This window comes from Entelurus aequoreus, linkage group LG07 (genome assembly GCF_033978785.1).
Source record: "Entelurus aequoreus isolate RoL-2023_Sb linkage group LG07, RoL_Eaeq_v1.1, whole genome shotgun sequence".
NCBI classification, from domain to species: domain Eukaryota; kingdom Metazoa; phylum Chordata; class Actinopteri; order Syngnathiformes; family Syngnathidae; genus Entelurus; species Entelurus aequoreus.
In genome coordinates, this window is record NC_084737.1 from 10,895,087 (window position 1) to 10,913,157 (window position 18,071).

Here is an 18,071-nt window from a genome sequence, read left to right on the forward strand (position 1 = left end):
TGTGTGTGTGTGTGTGTGTGTGTGAGTAATCAGAAGTCATGCGCGGCGTTTCAAAACCACAACGTGATTGCGGCAATCAAGAGCGTTCAACACAATGGCCTTTTTTTTTCACCTCTTTTTTTTTCTCCCCCAAATACGTTTTTCTTGAAATGTTGGCAGCCTGTTTTTTTTTAATTTTTTTTTTTACGTTCTACGTTTTAATGATCTTTCTGATTTCCCAGGAGCCCTGAATGCAGCGTGAGTCATCATTTTCCACGAAGCGGGAAGTAGCTTGCTCGCAAACAAACAGCAGATAAACCGACACACAGAGGTGGGTAGAGTAGCCAGAAATTGTACTCAAGTAACTTTAGAGATTTATTACTCAAGTAAAAGTAAGGAGTAGTCACCCAAATATTTACTTGAGTAAAAGTAAAAAGTATGTTGTGAAAAAACAGTGAGTAACTGATGAGTAACCTGTTGGTTTAATGATGACGGCAACAAATAATGCACAAAAACATAAAAATAGCAATGAGCAAATTCAGAGCCAGGAATATCTCTTAAGCAACTAAAACAATAATATATATTAAATAATAATACATTAAAATAAAAAAAATTAAGGCAAATTGAGCCAAAATAACTTAACAGCACCATTGGCTCAGTAGGCATTTATTGATTGATTGATTGAAACTTGTATTAGTAGATTGCACAGTACAGTACATATTCCGTACAATTGGCCGCTAAATGGTAACACCCCAAAAAGTTTTTCAACGTTAATCAATTACTTAATAAATGACCAAGTCGAGGTGATCTACCTCAGTGGTCCCCAACCTTTTTGTAGCTGGGGACCGGTCAACGCTTGAAAATTTGTCCCACGGACCGGGGGTGGGGGGTGGAATTTTTTTTTTTTTTCATAAAGAAATATAATCATGTGTGCTTACGGACTGTATCCCAGCAGACTGTATTGATCTATATGGATATATAATGTATATATTGTGTTTTTTATGTTGATTTAATTTAAAAAAATAAAAAAAAAATAAAAAAAATAAAATAATTTCTTGCGCGGCCCGGTACCAATCTGTCCGCGGACCGGTACCGGGCCGGGGACCACTGATCTACCTCATATATACATATACATATACACACATATCATATATATATATATATATATATATATATATATATATATATATATATATGTATATATATATATATATATATATATATATATATATATATATATATATATATATATATATATACATACATTTATATATACAGTATATCATTTATATTTATTTATTTTGCCGTTTTGTTCACATGTTAAAGGTGTTTTAATGAATATACATGCATGTTTAACATATAGACTCCTTTCTTTCATGAAGACAAGAATATAAGTTGGTGTATGACCTGATTCTGATGACTTGCATTGATTGGAATCAGACAGCAGTGATGATAGTGTCCACGTTTTCAAATGGAGGAGAAAAAAAGTTCCTCCTTTCTGTCTAATATCACATGAAAGTGGTTGGTTTTTGGCATCTTATTTGTCCAGCTTCCATACTCCTTTTTATACACTTTACAAGAAATACATTGGCGGGAAACACCGTAGCTTGCTAGCTTGCTTGCGCTGGCTTTCGGAGACTCTTATTTTGTTAGCGCAGGCGCGATGGAGCGGCACTTTTATTGTGAAGACAGGAACTGTGCGGTCAGTCTTTAGGCTTTTGACGGGGGAGGTACGGTTGAAATAAAAAAGTGTCTTTTTTCCTTCACACTTTTGATTGATTGATTACATATTCCGTACAATTGACCACTAAATGGTAACACCCCAATAAGTTTTTTAACTTGTTTAAGTCGGGGTCCACGTGTGACGATCATGTGACCGCCTGGCTCTGTTTGATTGGTCCAACGTCACCAGTGACTGCATCTGATTGGTGAAACGGAGTCAGACGTAACCAGTGACTGCATCTGATTGGTGAAACGGAGTCAGACGTAACCAGTGACTGCATTTGATTGGCGAAACGGAGTCAAACGTCACCAGTGACTGTATTTGATTGGTGAAACGGAGTCAAACGTCACCAGTGACTGCATCTGATTGGTGAAACGGAGTCAAACGTCACCAGTGACTGCATCTGATTGGTGAAACGGAGTCAGACGTAACCAGTGACTGCATCTGATTGGTGAAACGGAGTCAGACGTAACCAGTGACTGCATCTGATTGGTGAAACGGAGTCAAACGTCACCAGTGACTGCATCTGATTGGTGAAACGGAGTCAGACGTAACCAGTGACTGCATCTGATTGGTGAAACGGAGTCAGACGTAACCAGTGACTGCATTTGATTGGCGAAACGGAGTCAAACGTCACCAGTGACTGCATCTGATTGGTGAAACGGAGTCAAACGTCACCAGTGACTGCATCTGATTGGTGAAACGGAGTCAGACGTAACCAGTGACTGCATCTGATTGGTGAAACGGAGTCAGACGTAACCAGTGACTGCATTTGATTGGCGAAACGGAGTCAAACGTCACCAGTGACTGCATCTGATTGGTGAAACGGAGTCAAACGTCACCAATTACTGCATTTGATTGGTGAAACGGAGTCAAACGTCACCAGTGACTGTATTTGATTGGTGAAACGGAGTCAAACGTCACCAGTGACTGCATTTGATTGGTGAAACGGAGTCAAACGTCACCAGTGACTGCATCTGATTGGTGAAACGGAGTCCAACGTCACCAGTGACTGTATTTGATTGGTGAAACGGAGTCAAACGTCACCAGTGACTGTATTTGTTTGGTGAAACGGAGTCCAACGTCACCAGTGACTGTATCTGATTGGTGAAACGGAGTCAAATGTCACCAGTGACTGTATTTGATTGGTGAAACGGAGTCCAACGTCACCAGTGACTGCATTTGATTGGTGAAACGGAGTCCAACGTCACCAGTGACTGCATTTGATTGGTGAAACGGAGTCAAACGTCACCAGTGACTGTATTTGATTGGTGAAACGGAGTCAAACGTCACCAGTGACTGCATCTGATTGGTGAAACGGAGTCCAACGTCACCAGTGACTGCATCTGATTGGTGAAACGGAGTCAAACGTCACCAGTGACTGTATTTGATTGGTGAAACGGAGTCAGACGTCACCAGTGACTGCATCTGATTGGTGAAACGGAGTCAAACGTCACCAGTGACTGCATCTGATTGGTGAAACGGAGTCAGACGTAACCAGTGACTGCATTTGATTGGCGAAACGGAGTCAAACGTCACCAGTGACTGCATTTTATTGGTGAAACGGAGTCAAACGTCACCAGTGACTGCATCTGATTGGTGAAACGGAGTCAAACGTCACCAGTGACTGCATTTGATTGGTGAAACGGAGTCAAACGTCACCAGTGACTGCATTTGATTGGTGAAACGGAGTCAAACGTCACCAGTGACTGCATTTGATTGGTGAAACGGAGTCAAACGTCACCAGTGACTGTATTTGATTGGTGAAACGGAGTCAAACGTCACCAGTGACTGTATTTGATTGGTGAAACGGAGTCAAACGTCACCAGTGACTGTATTTGATTGGTGAAACGGAGTCAAACGTCACCAGTGACTGCATCTGATTGGTGAAACGGAGTCAAACGTCACCAGTGACTGTATTTGATTGGTGAAACGGAGTCAAACGTCACCAGTGACTGTATTTGATTGGTGAAACGGAGTCAAACGTCACCAGTGACTGTATTTGATTGGTGAAACGGAGTCAAACGTCACCAGTGACTGTATTTGATTGGTGAAACGGAGTCAAACGTCACCAGTGACTGCATCTGATTGGTGAAACGGAGTCAAACGTCACCAGTGACTGCATCTGATTGGTGAAACGCAGGCATGCATAGATCCTACTTTGAAGGTCTGTCTGACAGACCAAAACAAACAAAGCGTGCATTAACAGATCGTTAAAAATCAGTAGCGAGCTGAATGCAGATAAATGGAGCGGAGTAAAAGTAGCGTTTCTTCTCTATAAATATACTCAAGTAAAAGTAAAAGTATGTTGCATTAAAACTACTCTTAGAAGTAGAATTTATCCCAAAAGTGACTCAAGTAGATGTAACAGAGTAAATGTAGCGCGGTACTACCCACCTCTGCCTGAGGACAAACGTCAAAGTCCACTTCCTGTCCAGCTGAAAGGAAGACTGGCTGATACCTGACATCCTCTTCTTTTACTGTCATTTTGCATCAACATGACTAATGTGTTTTCTCTTATAGGAGCCGCCGTGACAGGAAGTAGACCACCACCATGCTTCACCAGAGATGAGACGACGGCGGTTTAATGTCTTCATGACGTCAATTTGACATAATGCGGCTCGCTCGCAAAACCATCCAAAAGGTATCATTCTTCTTCTTCTTTTTTTTTTTGGTATTTGGAAAGAAGGTTGGATGTGCTGAGAGCCGCCGTGTCGCTGCTGGTTAACGTCATGACAACAGGGAGGACCAGCTGCTTTCATACAGCACTTCATATTTAAAGACAAGAATGCTATTTATTTATCAACGCTACTTAACTTAAAATACAAACTTATTATTACTCATTGTCGTTAATCCGTGTCATAGTAGGAACCCATCCATCCATTTTCTACCGCTTGTCCCTTTTGAGGTGGCGGGGGGTGCTGGAGCCTATCTCAGCTGCGTTCGGGCGGAAGGAAGGGTACACCCTGGACAAGTCGCCACCTCATCACAGGGCCAACACAGATAGACAGACAACATTCACACACTCCAAAAAAGGACTCATTGGATGAAGTAAATTAAAATGAGGGCAGGATTTGCATCCAATTGACTTAGATTTGATGTCTTTTGCAGTATATATTGATATCGTTTTATCGCCCAAAAATAAAAATAAAAAGATTTCAATTTATTTGTTATTAATTATGTGTCTATCATGATATATATTTTTGTTTTATGGCCCAGCCCTATAGGGATTTTTTTCAGAATATTTTTATTTTTTTGAACTGATTTTGATTGTATTTATTTTGCGATATATATTGATAACATTTTATTGTCCAGCCCTACGGGGATTTTTTCCAAATGTTTTTTTTTATTTATTGATATCAATTTTATGTCTTTTGCAATATATATTGCAACTGTTTTATCGCCCAGCCTTATCGGCCTTTTTCCATATTTTGTTTCCATTTTTTTATATCTAATGTGTCTGTAATGATGTATATTGATATCGTTTTACCGCCCAGCCCTATCAGCCTTTTTCCTTTTTTTCTTTTGTTTGTTATCAATTATGTGTCTATCATGATATTTATTATCGTTTTATGGCCCAGCCCTATGGGAGTTTTTTCAAATTACTGTTTTTTTTAATTGATATCGATTTGATGTCTTTTGCTACATGTATTGATATCGTTTTATTGGCCAGCCCTAAGGCCTTTTTTTCAATTTTTTTTAACATAAGTTATGTGTCTACCATGATATATATTGATATCGTTTTATCGCCCAGCCCTATGGGGATTTTTTCAATTAATGTTTTATTTAAATTTTTTTGTTATCAATTATGTGTCTATCATGATATCTATTTTTGTTTTATGGCCCAGCCCTATAGGGATTTTTTTCAGAATATTTTAATTTTTTTGAACTGATTTTGATTTTATTTATTTTGCGATATATATTGATAACATTTTATTGTCCAGCCCTACGGGGATTTTTTCAGAATGTTTTTTTTTGTTTTTAAATTGATATCGATTTTATGTCTTTTGCAATATATATTGCAATTGTTTTATCGCCCAGCCTTATCGGCCTTTTTCCTCTTTTTTTCCATTTTTTTTTATATCTATGTGTCTGTAATGATATATATTGATATCGTTTTATCGCTCAGCCCTATCGGCCTTTTTCCTATTTTTTTTTTGTTATCAATTATGTGTCTATCATATTTAATATCGTTTTATGGCCCAGCCCTATGGGAGTTTTTTCAAATTACTGTTTTTTTTAATTGATTTCGATTTGATGTCTTTTGCGATATATATTGATATCGTTTTATTGCCCAGCCCTACGGCCTTTTTTTCTATTTTTTTTATAAAAGTTATGTGTCTATCATGATATATTTTGATATCGTTTTATCGCCCAGCCCTATCCGCCTTTTTCCTTTTTTTTTGTTTACATACGTTATGTGTCTATCATGATATATATGTGGATATCGTTTTACGGCCCAGCCCTATGGGGATTTTTTCAAATAATGTTTTATTTAAATTTTTTTGTTATCAATTATGTGTCTATCATGATATATATTATCGTTTTATGGCCCAACCCTTTGGGGATTTTTTCAGAATTAAATTTTTTTTTTATTGATAGTGATTTTATTGCTTTTGCTATATATCTTGATATCGTTTTATGGCCCAGCCCTATAGAGATTTTTTCAAATCCTATTGTTTTAAACAACTCATGTTAACTTCTGTTAAAAGTCATGTTTTTAAGGGTCAACATCCCTTTGTGGGATCATTGATTTATGCAAATGTTCATATAAATTGCTGGGACCTTCCCTTTTTCAGGGAAGATTCCTCCCGGTTTTTTTTTAGTTCCAAGTCTGTCTAAAAAATGTCTCTCTGACTTTTCAGTCCGGCGTGTCTCTGTTTTTCCCTCTCTCGGTCTCATGCATCTGCTCACCAACAACTCCAACTCCCATACGTGTCTCGTTCCGGCTGCTGCTAATAAGGGCGACAGGTGATTAGATAATCAGCCCCAGCTGGGCAATCTACTCACCTGCCGCTGGCTTCGAGGCCGGGCCATACACACCCCATTCCTGCATTTTCATATAAATTGCTGGGACCTTCCCTTTTTCAGGGAAGATTCCTCCCGGATTTTTGTTAGTTCCAAGTCTGTCTAAATAATGAGAGGTGGCTAAAATGGAAGACTAACAATTCATTCCATACAAAAATGTAAGGACAAACAATACTAGCGTGGAGCTGTTTAAAGCCTGAAGTCTTCTCTAAAATGGTCGCCCCTCCGCACATACTTTGGTGGAGATCGAAACCGAAAGTTACAGTGCATCTGGGAAAGTATTCACAACGCTTCACTTTTTCCCACATTTTGTTATGTCACAGCCGTATTCCATAATGGAATAAATTAATATATTTCCTCAAAATTCTACACCCAATACCCTTGGGTTGCACAGTATACTAGTATAGTATCGCGGTACTAATGAATCAAAGACGATACTATACTGTGTTTGAAAAGCACCATTTCCCAACGGGTATGGCGGTGCGTCGTCGTCACGTCATGACATTGCTGGTTTTACGAGCAGAGGAGCATGTTCGGCAGCGCACAATCAAGGAGTACTTACAAGCAGACACAGTGTGTAGACAGAAAAGGGAGAATAGATGCATTTTGGCCTAAAAACTGACAATAAAGGTGAAGTTATAACACTGAAACACCCTCAGGAAGAGGTGCTTTAAGACATGGCTAGCTAGCTAGCGGCTAACATCCATCCGCAGTGTTTTAGCTACTTCTAAATCACTAATCCTCGCCTCCATGGTGACAAATAAAGTAAGTTTCATACAAGTATCATTATCACTGGAGGACGAGGAATAGCTAAACATGCTTCACTACACACCGTAGGAGGATACAATAGCTAACGGGCGTCACAATGTAAACAAATGCCATGTGTGGATCTACACCTGACGTCCACTGTAATGATACCAAGTACAATAGCGTATCTAGTCGATACTACTATGATTACATCGATATTTTTTATCACAAAATCTTTTTTCCTTTTTTTGAAAAATCATATTATGTTTATAAACTCAGGAAATGTATGATCCTGTAACTACTCGGTATCGGATCAATACCTAAATGTGTGGTATCATCCAGAACTAATGTAAAGTATTAAACAAGAGAAGAATAAGTGATTATTACATTTTAACAGAAGTGCAGATAGAACATGTTGAAACGGAAAATAAGCAGATATTAACAGTAAATGAACACATTGATTAATAAGCAATTTTTTACAGCTTGTCCTTTATAATGTTGACAAAATAATAGGTGTATAAATGACACAATATGTTACTGCATACGTCAGCAGACTAATTAGGAGCCTTTGTTTGTTTACTTACTACTAAAAGACAAGTTGTCTAGTATGTTCACTATTTTATTTAAGGACTAAATTACAATAATAAACATATGTTTCATGTACCCTAAGATTTTTTTTTGTTAAAATAAAGCCAATAATGCCATTTTTTGTGGTCCCCCTTTATTTAGAAAAGTATCGAAATACATTTTGGTACCGGTACCAAAATAATGGTATCGGGACAACCCTCCAATACCCCATAATGACAATGTGAAAATGTTTTTTTCAGAAATTATTACAAATGTATTAAAAAATAACACACTTGAGGAAATCCCCCTGTAACATTCTTGTCCACTCTCATTCTCCACACTACAGAGACTATAATGTGTGTGTGTGCGCATAGATAAAAAACAAGGTGAGATCATTGTATTTATTTTCGTTGAGTAGAACCAGGGCCAAAGCGAGTAATTTCTAAGGCCTTCCATTTTGCTCACAGGAGGGAAAATATTCCTCGAACAAAAACCTTTATTATTATTTCATGTAAATGCAAGGCACCTAGACTAACAAAGTCCTAAATGCGCAAGTTCACTCGGGTCATGTTATCGCAGTCCTCGAGAGCGGTGGTTCTCAAACTGTGGCCTGCGGGCTCCACCTGGTGGCACGCCAAATAATCACTTGAGTAAAGTACAGTGTTTTATGTTCCTATATTCACACACCGTGTTACTGTTTAAACTGTGTGTGATGTTACTGTGGCCAAAATAAAAGCTCTGCCTTGTTTTTGATGACTCCTCAGGCTTACTACGCTACTGTATTTTAACGTTGGCCTTTATGGTGGTTCTTGGAGAGCCGTGTTTTTTCCTGAGGTGGTACTGTTTCAGACGGGCAAGGCAAGAACCCTATTGATTTTAAGTCTATTGCAACCTTAAATTGTCATATATTTGAAAGTCATTGTGGAGGAGGGCGTGGTCGGCGCGCCTCCTGCAGGAATGGGGTGTGTATGGCCCGGCCTCGAAGCCAGCGACAGGTGAGTGGATTGCCCAGCTGGGGCTGGTTACCTAATCACCTGTCGCCTTTATTAGCAGCAGCCGGACCGAGACACGAGAGTTGGAGTTGGAGCCAGAAGCAGAGACACCCTGGACTGAAAAGTCAGAAATAAATATTGCTGGAAAGCAGAATGTTACGTTTGACCAGACTTCCCTCCAATCGAAGTAAAGTCACTGGTCATTCCCAAGTTCTTTCAATGACATATATGCTGAGTAAGAAGGACCATCAAGACAGAATAGGAATATTATCAAGTTTTACTTTACCAGCCCAGATCAATACAGTCATACCGTCATCTCGGGATGGTCTAACATCCCAACGGAAAAAAACTGCTTCTTGAAAAGGAAAGCAGTCCCCCCCAGAAAGGAATGCCCTCCTCCCCCTTTCCACAACACTGATAAGGCAAGGAGGGGGATGTATCTTCTTCAATCAATCAATCAATCAATGTTTATTCACAAAAGTCTCAAAGGGCTGCACAAGCCACAACGACATCCTCTGCACAGAGCCCACACAAGGGACGTCGATGTGAATGACTATGAGAAATCTTGGGGAGGATCGCATATGTGGGTAACCCCCCCCTCTAAGTACAGTCCCTAGTGGATCCAACATAACAGTGAGAGTCCAGTCCATAGTGGGGCCAGCAGGAGACCATCCCGAGCGGACACAGGTCAGTAGCGCAGAGATGTCCCCAACCGATGCACAGGCGAGCGGTCCACCCCGGGTCCCAATTCTGGACAGCCAGCACCTCATCCATGGTCACCGGCAAAAAAAAGGAGTCCCCCCCAGAAAGGAATGCACTCCTCCCCCTTTCCCCAACACTGATAAGGCCAGGAGGGGGATGTATCTTCTTCACATTCCAAAGTCTAAAACACTAAACAGACCTATGTAGACAAAGAGAAGCTGGTATACAGAATATACAATGGAAAAGTACTAGCTGCTCCAAACATGGCTATGAATAAAGAAAGAACTCTTAAACATATATGCATTCTCCACAAGAACCATACTGGTGTATGTCAATAAAAGACTTGATGCAACCTGTCTACCGGGCTCACGAAAGATTTGCCGGCACCAGGAGAACCCTCCCAGCACAGAGACCTTCACAGTCATGTTTTTGGAAGCCTTTTCCTGATCTGTATCCAACTTTCTTAGATTATTGAGTTTCTTTCCCCCTCCCCATCCCCAAACAGGAGCCCTATTGATTTTGACGGAGTCACATTTGAGTTAAACAGCAATTATTACACGGGCAATGTCGGATTTAATTGTGCTTCAGTGGCCTAGTGGTTAGAGTGTCCGCCCTGAGGTGGGTAGGTCGTGAGTTCAAACCCCGGCCGAGTCATACCAAAGACTATAAAAAATGGGACCCGTTGCCTCCCTGCTTGGCACTCAGCGTCAAGGGTTGGAATTGGGTGTTAAATCACCAAGAATGATTACCGGGCGCGGCCACCGCTGCTGCTCACTGCTCCCCTCACCTCCCAGGGGGTGAACAAGGGGATGGGTCAAATGCAGAGGACAAATTTCACCACACCTAGCCTGTGTGTGACAATCATTGGCACTTTAACTTTAACTTTTTCATTGGTCAATCCCAAGTTCTTTCAGATGACATATATGCAGAGTAAGAAGGACCATCAAGACAGAGTAGGAATATTAACACGTTTTACTGAAGCTTCAGGAGACCAGCCCACATCAATACATTCATATCGGCTTCTCGAATTGGTCTCGCATTCAAACGGAAGAGCCAGCTTCTTGCACACAAAGAAAGCCCCCACCTGTCCAGAAAGGAATACAGCCTCATTGTTCTACTACAGATAAGACATAAGGGAGTACTCCGACTCCAACAGTGCAAGCCTTCAAGGTAACACACACAGTTTACTTGCGGACATAAAATAAAAAAATAGAAAGAGTACAAGTGGAAAAACACTAGCTGCTTTAAACATGACTATGAATAAAGAAAGAACTCTTAAACATATATGCATTCTCCACATGACCTTCTTTTTACTTTTGTGTGACAAGGGGGGAAATGTGAAGCCTTTCTGATTAAAAACAAGTGTCTTGTTGTTTGTAACTCTTAACATGAACTTATATTTCACTCCGAATGACAACTCAAATCACATAAAAACTCAATTTCGTCTTTTAATACAGAGTCCAAGTGTTGTTTTGATGTGCGTAGCAACGGTTGCTACGGAAACCTTTGCGGGTCGATCGGGGCGTCTTTTCTGGCCTCCACGCCGGGCAGCATGTTTCTTTTTGTTGCCGTTGAAGCCACTTGAAGAATTTAGGCGTGAATAAAAGTTGGTAGCATGCTACCGCCATCATTTTTCATCGTTACGTTTACACGCTGTGAAAGTCTCTCTGCTGTGAGGGTTCTCCTGAGTCCGATGGATCTTTCGTGAGCCCGGTAGTCTGGTGTAACAAGTCTTTTATTTTCATACAGCAGTATGGTTTGCCTTCCGGCAAAATGTCTCTCGGACTTTTCAGTCCGGCGTGTTTTTTTTTACCCTCTCTCGGTCTCATGCGTCTGCTCACCAGCAACTCCAACTCCCACACGTGTCTCGTCCCGGCTGCTGCTAATAAGGGCGACAGGTGATTAGATAATCAGCCCCAGCTGGGTAATCTACTCACCTGGCTTCGAGGCCGGGCCATACACACCCCATTCCTTCGCGCCATAAAAAACACATGTGATGTGAAAGAGCTGCAAATGCTCGAAACACACACAAATCCCAACAACAACAACAACAACAACAACAACACGTATGAAACAAACGATGCAAGTTTTATGGAGTGAAATTACTGCAAAAAATCGAACATGTTTTTACTCACACACAACAATTTGCAAGTTAAAAAAAACAATTTTCTGCAACTTAATAAAAAAAACGAGATATAACCTTAAAGTACCGGTAGAGTCAAGAAAACTATTCTCATGAATTGGAAATTAAAAAAAATAAAAATGTATAAACCTTTACAAAAACATTTTATTAGATTATGTAGTTATGGAAAGAATGTCTGCTGAATCAAAACAACAACTGACAGGATTCCGATCTCTTTGGGCACTGCTAATTAATTTCCTGACCTGACTCCCATGGGGTCAGGGCTGTGGCTCTGCCCCTAGGGTCTTGCTCCGTGGGGGGAGGGTCCTGGGTGCCGGGGGGGCCGGGTGCCACGGGGTCTGGTGGGCCCCGTGTTCCCTGGTTCCGGCTTGGCGGGCCGATCCTTGGGTGGTCTGGTGGTCGGGTTGGGTCGGGATGCCTGGGTGGGGGTTGGGGTGCGGGTGGGGCTGCGGGCGGCCGCCTTGGGTAGGGTGGGGGGTTGTCCCTCTCGTGGGTGGTTGGGGCGGGGGGTTGCGCCCGGGGGGCTTGCCGCTGGCGGGCGGGGGTCGGCTCGTGCCCCTCTGGCTTCGGGTCTCTTTGGGCTTCCTCCTTCCCCTGGGCTGCGGGGCGGGGTCTGCCCTGGGACGCCCTGCGCTGCGGCTGTGCAGGCCCGCCTGGTGCTTTGTTGGGGGGGCTAGTTGCCGCCCTGGTTGGGGCCCAGGCGGTGCTGCCCAACTGCTTCCTGTGTTTTTCTCCGCCCTTATTTATTTATTTTTAATTATCTATTTAGTATTGAATATAATTTTTTTTCAAATGTTTTATTTTGACACCGTTTGGTTTCATCGGAAATAATCCGAGATAATAATCTGCTTGCTTATAGGAAGTTGCTCTTTGTGTTGCCAAATGCTGTAATTAGTGTCTAATGGCCATACGATATTTGCAGTAACTACAATTATACTAAACCAGTGGTTCTCATTTATTTTATTTTTTTTTACCAAGTACCATCTCAGAAAAACATGTGCCTCTCCAAGTACCACTATAATGACCAACGTTCAAATACAGTACCGTAGTAGGCTTAAGTGTTCATCAAAAAACAAGGCAGAGGTTTTATTTAACAAGTATGTTTATTCATTTTGGCCACCATAACATTACACACAGTTTGAACAGTAACACTGTGTTTGAATATAGGAAAATAAAACCACTGTGTTTTTAATGGAGTGATTCTTTGTGTACCCTCGTACCCAGTTTGAGAATCACTGCACCAAATAATCATGTCCTGCGTGTCTAAACAACCAATGAAAACATGTTTTATTACCTTGTGTTCTGCTACTTGCTGCTCCGTCGTTTATTGACAATAATATCATCGTTTTAATAACAAGAGTCCAGCGTTTCCCAGAGGACTGCAATCTCTGTAGTCTGTTGCCGGGCAGAACAGGGGATGACGAACGGTAATGACGTCATCGTTAACTTTGCATCATTGGCCAGGGCAAAAATAAGTTTAGAAACACCGGTTTTTTTTCCTATCTATTTTTTTGGGTCAATTTAAAATGTCTAAAATGATATTTGCACATTTTACTGGTATTTTGTCCTTTATTCCAACTCATGTTTCTTACTATGTTTCATGTTTTATTCATTTGCCTCAGTGGTTATCAGCCGGTTAAGTCTGTAAAGCACGTTGTGTTGCAATACCTTGCTAACTTCCTGGTAACTCCCAGGTAGGCTGGTTAACTTTGTGGTTACCTCACTAACTTCCTGGTACGCTGATTAACCTCCTGGTAACCTTGATAACTTCCTGGTAGACTTGCTAACTTCCTGGTTACCTCACTAACTTCCTGGTACGCTGGTTAACCTCCTGGTAACCTTGCTAACTTCCTGGTTACCTCGCTAACTTCCTGGTACGCTGGTTAACCTCCTGGTAACCTTGATAACTTCCTGGTAGACTTGCTAACTTCCTGGTTACCTCACTAACTTCCTGGTACGCTGGTTAACCTCCTGGTAACCTTGCTAACTTCCTGGTTACCTCGCTAACTTCCTGGTATGCTGGTTAACCTCCTGGTAACCTTGCTAACTTTCTGGTAGACTTGCTAACTTCCTAGTTACCTCGCTAACTTCTTGGTATGCTGGTTAACCTCCTGGTAACCTTGATAACTTTCTGGTAGACTTGCTAACTTCCTGGTTACCTCGCTAACTTCTTGGTACGCTGGTTAACCTCCTGGTAACCTAGATAACTTTCTGGTAGACTTGCTAACTTCCTGGTTACCTCGCTAACTTTATGGTATGCTGGTTAACTTCCTGGTAACCTTGCTAACTTTCTGGTAGACTTGCTAACTTCCTGGTTACCTCGCTAACCTCCTGGTAACCGTGCTAATGTCCTGGTAGACTTGCTAACTTCCTGGTTACCTAGCTATCTTCCTGATACGCTGGTTAACCTCCTGGTAACCTTGCTAACTTTCTGGTAGGCTGGTTATCTTCACGGTAGCCTTGCTAACTTCCTGGTATGCTGGTTAACGTCCTGGTAACCTTGCTAACTTCTTGGTAGACTTGCTAACTTCCTGGTAACGTTGCTAACTTCCTGGTAGACTAGTTAACTTCCTGGTTACCTTGCTAATTGTCTGGCAATGTTGCTAACTTCCTGGTAGGCTGGTTAACTTCTTGGTAGCTTTGCTAACTTCCTGGTAGGCCGGCTAACTTCCTTGTGCACTGGTTAACTTCCTGGTAACCTTGCTAACTTCCTGTTTACCTAGTTAACTTCCTGGTACGCTAGTTAACCTCCTGGTAAGCTTGCTAACTTCCTGGTTACCTCGTTAACTTCCTGGTAGGCTGGCTAACTTCCTGGTATGCTGGTTAATGTCCTGGTAAACATCCTAACTTCCTGGTAGACTTGCTAACTTTCTGGTTACCTCACTAACTTCCTGGTATGCTGGTTAACTTCCTGGTAACATTTCTAATTTCCTGGTAGACTTGCTAACTTCCTGGTATGCCGGTTAACCTCCTGGTAAGCTTGCTAACTTCCTGGTAGACTTGCTAACTTCCTGGTTACCTCGCTAACTTCCTGGTAGGCTGGCTTACTTCCTGGTATGCTGGTTAATGTCCTGGTAAACCTGCTAACTTCCTGATAGACTTGCTAACTTTCTGGTTACCTCGCTAACTTCCTGGTATGCTGGTTAACTTCCTGGTAACCTTGCTAACTTCCTGGTAGACTTGCAAACTTCCTGGTCACGTTGCTAACTTCTTGGTAGACTGGTTAACTTCCCGGTTACCTTGCTAATTTTCTGGCAATGTTGCTAACTTCCTGGTAGGCTGGTTAACTTCATGGTAGCCTTGCTAACTTCCTGGTAGGTTCGGTAACTTACTGGTGGGCTGGTTCACTTCCTGGTAGGAAATACAGTTTTTTTTCCTATGTATTTTTTGGGGTTAATTTAAAATGTCACTAGTCGCTGTTTAAAAAAAAAAAAAATCCCTAATAAGGTCTGATTACTCGCTAAGTATAGCAACACTAAGCCCTTCTGCTAGTTCTTCTTATTCTCTGGCAGACCGGTAGTGTTGTAATGCCAAGCTGCATTCACAGACAGTCCCTTTATAATGTGTTTATGAGTGAAGATGAACAGGTAACATCAAACATACTTGTGGCGGTCCGAAAGTATTTGCCGGGGGGGGCCGCCACAAGTTCATTTAGACATTGGAATGGGAAGACATTTGTGTTTTCGAGAAATGTTGTCACACATTTGTGGTACTGCGATATTGTTGTTCAAATTTTCCAAAAATCCCAACACAATTCCATCAAAAACCATAAACCACTGAAGTGTTTGTTCATGTGCAATTAAAGTGCTAAAATGCTAAAATTGTGGTTAAAAAAAAAAGATATCAAATCGCTATTTTGAAATATGAGCGTATTAGAGTTTGTTACTTTGGAGCACAAGTGTCAAACTCAAGGCCCCGGGGGCCAGATCTGGCCCGCCACATCATTTTATCTGGCCCGCAAACACCTGGAAATGATACGTGTCAATAAAGTACGTCATATTTTCTCACTAATTGTTTTCATTTTGACATAAAATTGCAAACCTTTTAAACTTTAATAGTATCCAATATTGCAACAAATATTACAGTATATTATCATTCTTTCCAAACATGTTTTTGTCTAAATAAAAATAAATACAAATACTTAACTATACAGCAAACTACCCATCAAATTAATAAAAATTACAATAAATTTTAAGTTGTTCTTTACAGCATATTATTGTAAATTGAAAAAATCTCCTACTGTTTTTTGCGTTAAAATTCTGTTGACTGAGCTGCCAGTTTTTGACTGTAAAATCTCCGATTGTTGTTTTTAACGGTGTATTACTGTAAATGGGAAGACGGTACATTTGTTTTTTTACGGTAGAAAAACTGGCAGCTAAGTTGCCAGAATAAAAAAAATAACTTTTACTGTTTTTTCCATGAACAATATCATGTTGTAAAATAAAAAAAGTCAATTTAACACAAAAATTCGGGCAACTAAGCTGCCAGCTTTTTCCCGTAAAACCCCACCAAAAAACAGTGGTACTGTTTTTCCATTTACCGTAAAATGTTGTCAAAAATAAATAAAAAAACGCTATATTTTACAGTACAATTTTGTAAATGTAACGTTTCTACTGTAAAATTGACAGTCTACTTAAAACAATTTATATATTTAAAAATGAAATCCAGAGGCAAATTCATACATTATTCATACAGCCATAGCTGCCATGTGGCCCTCAGTGAAAACCAGTTTGAGCAATTTGGGTGAGCCATTAGTCTGCTTTTGCTACTAAAAGTTATAATTCCAAAAGTTTTCATAAAATAAAACTTGGATTGCTGGATAAAGTTTGAACCATCCTTTGCCAAACAAGACCATAAAGTTTATTGTAAATACAATAATATTGTCCATGGCTACAAGAGGAATAATAACATTATTTTCTCAGGATTTAGCTCTAAACGTCATCAGACACTGTTTCCAGTCTGCTGCTTTACATTGTGCAGCACATAGCAATTCCTGGAAAAAAAAACACCTTTTCAGCAATTAATTATAATTTTAAAAAATAGCATAAATAATGAAGCTTACTAATACAGGTGTGTTTTGTGTGTGAGTATTTTTTCATTGTAAAAATTTTATTTTTAATGAATTATTAGTGAGATATATTATGTAGTACAAGGGAATAAGCGGTGGAAAATGGATGGATGGATAATTTGCTTTTTCAGCTATAACCCAAAGCTAAGATGTGGATGTTTCGTTCAGCGAGCTTAGCATATATTGACTTTAGCGTCGTTAATGTACAGAATGTACCGTATTTTTCGGAGTATAAGTCGCTCCGGAGTATAAGTCGCACCGGCCGAAAATGCATAATAAAGAAGGAAAAAAACATATATAAGTCGCACTGGAGTATAAGTCGCATTTTTTGGGGGGAATTTATTTGATAAAAGCCAACACCAAGAATAGACATTTGAAAGGCAATTTAAAATGTCTAAAGAATAGTGAACAACAGGCTGAATAAGTGTACGTTATATGAGGCATAAATAACCAACTGAGAACGTGCCTGGCATGTTAACGTAACATATTATGGTAAGAGTCATTCAAATAACTATAACATATAGAACATGCTATACGTTTACCAAACAATCTGTCACTCCTAATCGCTAAATCCCATGAAATCTTATACGTCTAGTCTCTTACGTGAATGAGATAAATAATATTATTTGATATTTTACGCTAATGTGTTAATCATTTCACACATAAGTCGCTCCTGAGTAAAAGTCGCACCAAACTATGAAAAAAACTGCGACTTATAGTCCGAAAAATACGGTAAAGTTTGGAAACTAATTTAGCCATCAGCTGCAAAAGACCAGAATACACAAAAAAAAGCATTCACTGACTTTAAGATGTAGTCATTAGCTACTAGAGTATTTACATAATTCATTGTGTGCGCAAGCTACCTCATACAAACCCCGTTTCCATATGAGTTGGGAAATTGTGTTAGATGTAAATATAAACGGAATACAATGATTTGCAAATCCTTTTCAACCCATATTCAGTTGAATATGCTACAAAGACAACATATTTGATGTTCAAACTCATAAACTTTATTTTTTTTTTGCAAATAATAATTAACTTAGAATGTCATGGCTGCAACACGTGCCAAAGTAGTTGGGAAAGGGCATGTTCACCACTGTGTTACATGGCCTTTCCTTTTAA

The 18,071-nt window shown here is 40.2% G+C and overlaps 1 long non-coding RNA gene across 2 annotated transcripts in view; it reads left to right on the forward strand.

Annotated features, from left to right (window-relative positions):
• LOC133652955 (uncharacterized) overlaps positions 1–18,071 on the forward strand; it is a 31,333-nt gene continuing 13,262 nt past the window's right edge. For both annotated transcript variants that reach the window (XR_009826632.1, XR_009826633.1), the window contains exons 1-2: positions 1–310; positions 4,226–4,346. This is a non-coding gene — a long non-coding RNA (uncharacterized LOC133652955). The remainder of the gene's footprint in view (positions 311–4,225; positions 4,347–18,071) is intronic.